Below are 10667 nucleotides of genomic sequence, written 5' to 3' on the forward strand. Positions count from 1 at the left end.
GGAAAATGATTCTTCATATAGATACAGCTATGCTGTGAAATGGAAGCTGGCAACGGAATGATGTGGATGCTAAATGTTTCCATTAGCTAAAAGAATACGTGGACGGGCTGGTGGATTGAGAAATTCATCTGAGACTACTGAAGGCACAGAGATCCCTGATCTGTGCTCAGCTGATGGCCCAGAATGAATTCTGGGAGAGACAACATTCTACACTTCTAGGACTGAACAATTGCCTGAATAACTTTTTTTTTTGACCACCAGCAGAGACAATTGGGATAGGTGTACTTTTGTCTGACACAGTATGTCTGCTTTTATGTGTAGTTTTATGATAGTAGTGGAATATTTTGCATAAAAAGGAAAATTCTTCATTTAGATAATTTACTTGAATCATGCCAGATTAATGGCATGCATTTGGAAACAATTCAAAAGACAGAAGTCTCAAAACTGGGAACAATCAGAACTCTGTAAAAATGGTGTGGCCCATGGAACAAAAAGCTGTATTCAGCTTTGACACACACGCGGCATTCTCTCTGAAGTCACAGGAGCCATGCATGCATCAAACCCAAGACAAAAATAGATAAATAGCAAAAATAGATCCACAAGTACCCATATGAGGGAAATGACCTTATTTACGGAAAAAGCTGCAGTGTTTATCACCTATTCAATCCTTTGTCACAGATTTCTAAAGCACAGACTGATATAACCCAAGACCTAGTCGAAAAAGAAGTGTAATAATTAAACTTTTCTATTCAGACATGCTCTGAATTAGCACATTTTGAATGAACAAAAAGATCACTTCTCTGAAGATGACCTGTTGAAGATGGTCCCATCTGAGAGCACATAGCTGGACCAATAAGTATTATTTCAACTCCAGAGAATGCCTTGGTTTCCTTGCCAGCTTGACAGAAGTGCTCAAGAGAAGCTCAAATACTTACTGGCATTTTAGACTTTTTAGATTAAGTTGAGGAAAAGATTGATTATGTATTTGTTTGGTAGGTTTATATTTAACTAGGCCTGGGAATAGAAAATAGATTTAATTAAGGTGTAACTATAAATTCAGGTTGAAGCTATAAATAGCAAATAGTGCAAACAGGAATCAGGATGAGTCTTCTGCCTTCCAGAGAGGTGTGTTAAAGTAATCTGTAGATACAAGACCAATTTCTTACCTCTTAGCTGTTGATCATATACAGAAGTCTTATGCCACTGATCTGCAAAACTTACATGTAGTATAAAATAGCATGTTAAGAATCTTCTGAAGTGAACTTTATGGGTGCAGGTACATACGGGAAAGAGTGGACCTCTAGTAATTTTTACTTGTTTGAGGTGTTTTTTCTGAAATACCGGTACTTCCATGTTAATTTTTCAAAGAATGTCTTTATGGAGATTTTCTCAGATGCATTCATCCTCCTCATAGCAGTCCCCTGCATAATCCCTGTGCTCTATTTTCTAACCTAATGTACAGTGTTTCCTGACTTCCACTACCAGTAAGGAATTGATATAAAAATTAAGTCCTAGGTCCCTGACAGGAAAAGGTCCCAAATTATTAAACTCTGGACAACCCATTGGGCTGATTTCCCAATGAGCTTGGACACCAGCAGGTAGCTAGGCTTTTGGGGGGATATGTAACTTTCCCATTGTAGTTGGTGGAGGTTAGGTTTTATCTGTTATATTTGTGGATCAGATTTTATGAGGTTGAGTTTTATACAGGAATTGCATTAGGCACTCTGGAGAGTATAAGTTAAAAAGGAATGCAAAGAAATAAAAAGTCTGGAAGGAAAAAGCACACAGGAGTATGAAATGGAGAATACCAAATTAAATATTTGATTCTCTTTTTCATTTTAGTAGCATTCTAAATTAATAATATTTAACTCAAAAAATCTAGTTTTAAAAAACTTAAAATTTTCCATATACTGGAATTTGAAGATCATTATTTTCAACACTACATTCTTTCTCAGATACAGTTTTTGATATTATACACCACTCAAATCCCTAAGCCACCATAATCTGTAACTCAATTTCCATTTATACCTAAAAGGCTTCTGACATCTGTTTAAACACCAATATCTCCACAAGTACATAGAAATTTTACTCCTGCTGGGTATCAACTGAAGAAATCTGAAGTTTAAAATGACATTAAGCTTAACAAGCAGCTCCTAGTGATTTTCTGCTGATGTTAGTATTTAAATGGATTTTTCCTTCAATATTTCCTGTTTTGTCAGTAGCCTCAGATTCTTACTGAGATCTTTCAAATCGACATACAGTCTTTTGACTGAATATTGAGATAATTTGATTAAACTTTTCAGACTTTTTCCTTATACCATGTTATCACAGGCATATGAGCTCCACTTTCCATGATTCATCAGCTCTCATGAACAAGCAACATAAAGCAAGGCAGAATAGCTGAGCTCTGAGACTAATGAATGGGTCAATCCAACTCCTTTTTTTTTTTTTTTTTTTTTTTTTTTTTTCCCAAATACAGCTTTTTCCTCATGCTTTGGGACTTGCACCTTATCTCATACTTGTGCCTTGACACTTTGTATTCATTTTCTGGTCTTGAGGGCAAGAATGCCTTAGAAGTAAATAAAAACATATGGTAACATCAAGTAGTTAAATCAATCAAAAAATAATTACATTTGAAATTCTGTCCCTCAACTATACATTTTTATCACCCCTTGCCTGAGTGGCATGTCTGGTTTACAGTAGTGACAGTGTCCATTTTACCATGAATCCACTAATTTTATGGCCTGTCTTGTATTCCATTACATTTGATCTTAAAGCCATCTTCCTGCTTTCCTGCTGTCCTTTTTTTTTTTTTTTTTCTATCCTTTTTTTTAAAAATATATTTTTCAGGGGCCAAGAAAGAAGCCATTGGATTAAATTTTGGGCCAAATAGAGGAGTATTTTTTATATTTTGGAGGAGTAATAATCATATTTTGCTGACATCTTGAGTCATTAATTTATCTCCATGGATGTTTGTCTTAACATGCCAATGGATATAATGATATGTCAGATTTAATTTTTTATATACAGCTGGTAACTGGGTGTTAGGTGATGGTCAAGATTGTCCTTGCCATAGTCTGCATTTTATTTCAGTGTGGTCGTAATCAAGGGTGAAGAATTTGTGGAAGCATGATTTTTTTTTGTAGTTCCCTGGCCACTGTTCTTTCTGCTTGAGATCTTATTATCATTGGATGCAATGACTGTTGTCACCATATCATGAACATACCATGTTCACTTTGTCCACTTTGTCACCTTGACATGCAAAGGCTGAGTTAGGCTGTAACTCTGTTTTATCCTAACCTGGAAAGACTGCATCCTTATGTTGTGAAGGTAATAAGAAAAACATTCTTCTATGGCAAACGTTTGCAATGGTTTGTTGCTGTTGTCCCAAAGCCAGTTTGACTTTGCTGAGAGAAAGAGTTGACTGCAAGGTTATTGTGATCTGCTTCCCAGACTGGCTAGGCTAAATCCAGACAGGTTTATGCATTTGCCTCTGTGAAGGCAGATGTACTTGGGGAAAAGAAAACTTTTATCTTCTCTATTTGAGATTTCCTTGGGTCCTGAACAGGGAATCTGCAAAGATCATGTGGAAGCTCCAACATCTGAACCTTTCATCAGGGCTCCTCCTTTCCCAGCCTCAAGACTGCAATTGCTCAGTCTTTGAGTTAGGAAGACAAATCTCAGCTTACCACACAGTTGGTGTTTTCACATTTAAGTTCTGAAAAACTGAAGTCATGCATTAAAATCCTTCCACATAATAGCTTGTCATCACCCTCTTTGAGAGGTAGCTACATTTAAATGCTCTTCTTGAAGTGTTTCAGAGGATTTAAATTTACCATGGGATTCCCTATTTTGCTTTTCTTCCTTCTGTTATCTTTAGAACTCATTACAGCAGCTCACAGCTTGTCTGGAAGATATGGACCTGAGATTTCCTGAACCTACAAGTAGCATGCTGATCTGAGCCCCTGGATAAGAAAGAGTCAGTCTTTGTCCCTGGAGTTTTTCATTCTTCTTTTGGCTTAAAGGGAAAGCTTGGCACCTGCATTGCCGCTTGCTCAGCAGAGCAAAGAACTGCCTTCTCAGCTAGCTCGAACATGTCTTTGGTTGTTTCTTTATATGGAAAATAATTCTCACTGCTGCTAACAAAAAAGAGTACCAATACTAATGCCTTTATATAGCACATATTAGCTCAAGCTCACAGTACCTTTTACAAACAAAGCCAGAAAGATGATTTTTTCCCCCAGACTTTTCAGAAAATGGAAGCAGAGAAAGTGAAAAGTGATTTACCCAGTACTATCCAGTAAACTGGGAGTGTGGGGGTGCATAATCCGAGTCAGTGCCCCAGACACAGGGTATAGTAAACATGTAAGAAAGTGCACTATGAAGATACTACTACAAGGACTGCCTCTCATATCCCATTTCACCAGATTCATTAATTTATTTTACTTGCAAGTATTTTCATAGCATGCACCCTTTTGGGTGGTGAAAAATTTGGTGGCAAAGCATTTGAGAATATATGAGGCTCCAGACAGCATTAGGGGGAGATGATCAACTAGTTTCAGAAGGAATTGCAAGTATACCCATGGCAGAGCAGCCTTTAGTCCCTGTCACCCCCCTCTTCTGAGTCTCTTTCATTTCTCATGCTCAGGTAAGAGTGCAATTGTTATGGTTCTATCAATATGGTTATTACTCCCACTCCGTATTCCGTGATGAAGGAGAAAACTAGTCTGCTAATCGGAATTCATCCATTCCTTTATAAGTTCAAAGCTGGGTCAGCACAAACCAGATCTTTGGCTTGGAAGCACTTATGCTTTTTTTTTTTTTTTTTTTTTTTTTTTTTTTAATTTTGCATCAGTGCCATGTCTAACGACATCCCCACATAAAAGCTTTTTGGCACAGAAAGTCCTCCATTCAAGTCACTCTCCTTCATGTCACTGATTAATTCAGACCATTAACTAAGAAGCAAACTACCTAATCATTCGTCCATATGTGGCCTGCATATGTAGCAAGCTTGTAGGTTTATAAGTGCAGTTGGCTAGCAAAGAAACCACTGGCATTTCATTATATTTTTGTATATCTCAGCAGTTTCTGCCTCTGACCCCCCAAAAAGAAAGGCCAAAGCACAACCTGTTTTTACAGTAATTCCTTCAAAAATCATCAGAATCAGAAAAGCTCATCATCTGAAATTTCTAGCTCAAATTCCAAAACTTTAATCTTTTTACAAGTTCACCTGGTCCAAACTTTGGCTGCTTTTTTGCAACCGTCTATTGGTAAAACTCTGTGACAATTGTTAAATTATATTGTGAATGAAGTCAAAGGGAATTTGAATAAGTAAAAATCAGTGTTAGCTGAAATTTAGTTAGAAATTAATTTTCTTTTTGTAATTTCAGTCTCTGATTTACAAAATTTTATTACAGATTATGTTTTAAAAAAGTCTCTGAGCTCATCCCCATCAGGTCCCAATTTAATCAAGACCTTTATTTTCACTGATTCTCCTTCCCTGTTTTCATAGTTCAAGTCTATAATCACTATTCAACAGTTTTAATTATAACCACTGCTCAAGAGACCTGAAACACAGCTTTTCAAATCTTTATGAGATACTTTTTGTATGGAGTCTTGAAGATCTCATAATTTATATGCTATTAAAAAAGTCTTATGTGAAGTGGAAGTGAGATCTGGACCATAGTGAATACCTGTGAATGGGTTCAGGCTTTTAATATTCGCTTTGTGCTTAGTTTCTATAACCATTGCAAACTTAACACATGCGGGATGTAAGTGTATACTGCAGAATTTTGCCTGAGGCTTCAGAACACAACTCTTTAGTTTAATGAGAAATGCCCAAGCCATTGTAGCTTAGAAAAACAAAACATCACAAACTCACTGCCTTCTGTCCCCACAAAACATCCTTGTAGGTCTATATAAGCTTAAAGGGAAAGCTGTTTCCTACTAGGATTATCCTCAGGTCAAGGTGGTGAGAAACAGGCTCTACTGCCAAACATCTTCTGCTTTGCTTTATGTTTCCATCATGAAAACTTTGGGATGTCCCATATAGGTGACCATGCTCCATTGCATTTCCTCAAGGTTTTCCATTTTATTTTATTTTATTTTATTTTATTTTATTTTATTTTATTTTATTTTATTTTATTTTATTTTATTTTATTTTATTTTATTTTATTTTATTTTAATTTTATTTTATTTTATTTTATTTTATTTTATTTTATTTTATTTTTTTGCACTCTTTGGCTGGCGTCACAAACCTAATCCTGTGCATGTGGACACGAAGTACATGTAGTTGTGCCTCAGCTTCCCTTCCTTAGGGTTTTTGTCTGCAGACACAAATAATGACAGTTAGGTTTCCCTGAAAAAATAGGCAGTCATTTTACCCTGAGTCACAGTCTGAGCAGTCAAGTCTCAGAGACATAGACCAGGTATGTGTTTTTTTAATTCCTAACAATATCTTTCAAAATCTCTACAATCATAAGTTTAGACTATTAGGGTGTATAATACCCAGAACTACACAGAAGGCAATGAAATTGCTTATAGACATCTGATGGAAATTCTCTTCATACTCGTAGGCAATACCACAGAAAATGTGATGAACAATGTTGTCCCTCTGCTCTCACATGTCCTCCTGGGTTGGTTCCATCATTTCTTTGGAGGTGATAATAGGTTTGTCTTTTCTCTTTTGATCTCTTATCTTTTTTCTTCTCAGGGCTATTCTGACTTCAGAGTCAGCATTGTATTGAATAGTCTAAAACTGAATCATCCTTTTTTTTTTTTTTTTAAATAATATATATATTTATTTATTTTATTTTATTTTATTTATTTTTTATTTTATTATATTATCATGTTTCCAAGACAAAGGAGTGCCTGTAATCTGTGATGGAATGAAAGCAGTGGAGACTGAAAACAGTTTTTAGAGACAATAGACAGACATATACACAATGTAGTTGACATGGTCAAATGCTGAAGGGCTACTAAGAAAATTATGTAGTTTTTGCATCTCATCTGTGGATAATTATATTTACTATAAATACTGTCAGTAACACAGAAAAGTTGCTAGATAGTTGGAAATTACAGAGGGAACTAAGAACTGTTCCATATGAAAACATTAAAATAATTTAACATCATGCTGTGTGAAAAGTGGTCTGGAAAAAAAAAACACACACTATAGATTTGTTGAAATAGCTCTGATATTTCTTATAGTTGATATTGAGAGAAGGGTCAAAGGAATCTGAAAGAATCCTGTTTTCACTTTTAGTGGCTTGCAAGCCATATTTTTTCAAAAACATAGAAAACAATACAAGGAAGAAAGATAAAAGAGAACTAAAGTAGTAAAAATGACTAATCTGTAGGGAAAAAAAAAGTCTGTTTGTTGATATACAAGTAGGTCCACTGTTGGATACTCAAAAGAGTTGTCTCATGCAACATCTGAGTGAGGGATTGCATGCGTGACAGAGGTAAGATTACTCTGTACTTGCCCTTCTTTGGTGCTAATAAGCATTTGCTTCACTTTCAGAGACAGGACTGCTGGGTTTTGTTTACCTGATGTAGCTGTTACTGAGAACAATATGTCCTGAAGAGGAAAATGTGGGAGAGTAAGCAGCAAAAAGTTGAGATTTGTCAGAATTAGCAAAGCTATGGATGAAACGATAGATCAATCAACTCTTTGTTGTATTACTTTGGAGATATGTTTTCTCAAGAACAGTTTTGTTCTTAATTAAAAGAAAACTTTTACCACAGATCCCGTTTCAAAGGGACCAGGACTGCAAGGCTGGGACATAAGTTAAACCTTCTGCAGCAAATCTCATTTGCTATACGGGGGCTGTTTGATACCTAGGCTGAGAATGGGAAAATTGTCTGACTCCACCCTAAGAGGTAAGGGATGGTTAGAGACCTGAGCAGCACAGGGAGTGTGGTCGGAGAGATAAGGAAATGTCAGAGGCACAGTTTTCTCAGAGACTGTAAGAATCAGTGATAAACATAAAAAGGCATGACACACAAAGATCCTTAAAATACCTTTAAGAATCTGGGTTTTAGTCCCTGGGATTATCCAGGCTTTTGATTCTGATAAGATGATTTATGAAGGTGCCAATAAGTACTGCTTACAGGGGTGCTGTTTGTGATGTTTGCATTCAGAGCCATGGTTTCAGAATGTGGGACACACTGGGGAGATAGTTTTTAATTTTATAATTTATCTGAGAATAGATTATACATGTAAATTTGATGTGAACTTAAGTCCCACTCAAAGTGCCTCAGTTTTTTCCCTACTACTTAATCCATTTCTAGTTTTGGAATGCTAAGTACAAAACAATACATCTTAAAAAATTCTTGGCTTTTGCAATATCCTATCCTAGCTGTGCTTTCATGTGGAGGAAATACTGCCTGTTGGCCAGAAAAGAGATGCTACCTTTAGCCATGGCTACCTTTAGCCATGTCTCTTAAAGTAGTATCTTCTCTGACCTGTTATTCTACTGTCAACACATAATCTCTTACACAATAACAGAATATAAGAACAAAAATATTTGTGTGATACCCATCTATCTCTGCATTTGAGAGTAGCAAATGGAATTTGACGTGGAAAAGAATAGGGCTTCAGTGTGTCCACCAGAGCAATGTGCAGTGATTCTTCAGCTCATGATTTGCATCAGTTTATCCACTCAGCCGGTATTAGATCTGAGCCCTTTTAATACCCAGTAAAGCCCTTTTCGCCACCACTATACTGTTTCTTACTTCATTGTCAAAATAGAGTTCTGCTTCAGTGAGTAGAGATCTTCTTGTACTAGAATCAGGTCCTCAGACAGATAATGTTTTATGGAAGCAAACAATTCTTAAATTGAGACTTTAATACCAGAAGTCATGCTTCCCTTTTCCCTTTGTTTTAGTTTCAGTCAGCTGTGAGACCCATTATCTATGAATAAGGTATTAGCTGTGCTGCACAGGAACTCAGGTCACATTGAAGAGTTCTTTTAGTTACACAGCAAGGTAAAGTACAGTTACTGTATTAGTTGCATTTTCATTTTAGTGGGTGATATTTTCTGCTTGGGATTATCTATACAAAATAAATTGTAGCCCAGAAAACATGTCTGATCTGGCCTAGTGTACATGCAAAACCAGTTTGGTTCCATTGTTCTTTCAGTTCATCAAAGAAGTAGGGGGAACTTCCCCCAGCACTGCTCAATAGAAATGCTCAATAGATAGATAGTTCAATAGAACTGCTCAAATGCTCAATAGAAAGGTGAACACCACTGCAGAAGGGATATCCAGCCCTGAAGTAGAGGAGAGATGCATTTCTGCATTTTTCACTTTGCTTCTTTTTTGATAACAGAATATTTAAAAAATGATCTCTTTCTTTCCACAGTGTCATAAAGTTGCTGAACCTGAATGGAGAGAAAAGTGCTTCTGCTGCTGAAGCAGAATATAGTAATACATTTGCTTGCCATGTGTCATTATCATAAAAATACTGCAGCCAGAGTATGTAGAACATTTTAAATCTCACAACCATCTTAAATCTCAGACCAAGCCAGTGAAAGGTTATTATACGGGTACAACAATATTCCCATTTCATAATCCTTTGTCTGCTCATTTATCATTTTTTTTTCCCCATTTCTTTTACTACCTTTCATTGTGTTTATAAGACACCTAGGAGACAGGTTACTCATAGAATAACTTTTTTTTTTTTTTTTCTTAAGGTCAACTGTCATTTCTGTATATTTTAACTCTTCCTTGGTTTCTGTGGTATATATATAAACACATTTAAATACACCTATGACAGTTTTGCTCCAGCTGATGACATGGTCCCACCTCTTTACTTCCTTTTCTCTCCTCATCCAGCTTCAGGTTCTACTCTACCCTTCCATATGTCCTCATCACATTTTTTTCAAGTCCCTTCTGCTCTACTGCTAATGTGCCTGGAAGAGATATCCCTCTTCTTTCTTCTTACTAATGCCTAGGCTAATCTGAAAATATTTTTACTCTCCAATTAAATGATTAGTAATGAGAGTCTCATATAATGGTCTCACTGTACTCCCACTCATAGCTCCATTTCACTGCAATATAATCCTGTTGACTACAGTGGAGTTTTGTATTGGAGTCACCAAGGGAAGGGAAAGGATCAGAAATCTTTGTAAGCCAAGCTCCCTTTAAGACTGGCATTTTGAGCTTCCCTTTGTGGAGAGCCTTGTAGAATATGAATGGTCAGATTTTAAGCAAAAATGAAATTGCAGCTGATTTCTTTGCTAAATAATAGAAATAATAATAGCTCTGGTAAATTACTTCCCCCCTCCCCTCCTTGTGGGGAGAAGCTGAGCTTCTGGAGCAGAGAGGGAGAACAGCAGGGTTTCTGCTCCCCCACAACCTTGCAATGCCCACTGGGCTGGGGAATAAGCAGGGGAGCAAGAAGTGCCAAAAAGATCCTCACAGCACCGTCTGGCAAGGGAGCTCAGGCAAGAGCTGTGCTATTTCAGTAAAAGGCTTTGGATAAAAATAATGCCATAATACACAGCAGTGATCTAATTGTTTATAACAGGTTTATTCATAAGTCCTCATTCAGTATCCACTTAGGTAAAACCCCAGTTGATTTATCAGCTAGTCAATCAAAAAGCAAGTTATTCTGTTAAATGCTTAAAAATAAGTAGCCATCTGACCTCAACAGAGGAACTTTTGCT

Source organism: Anas acuta, chromosome 2 (assembly GCF_963932015.1).
Source record: "Anas acuta chromosome 2, bAnaAcu1.1, whole genome shotgun sequence".
NCBI classification, from domain to species: domain Eukaryota; kingdom Metazoa; phylum Chordata; class Aves; order Anseriformes; family Anatidae; genus Anas; species Anas acuta.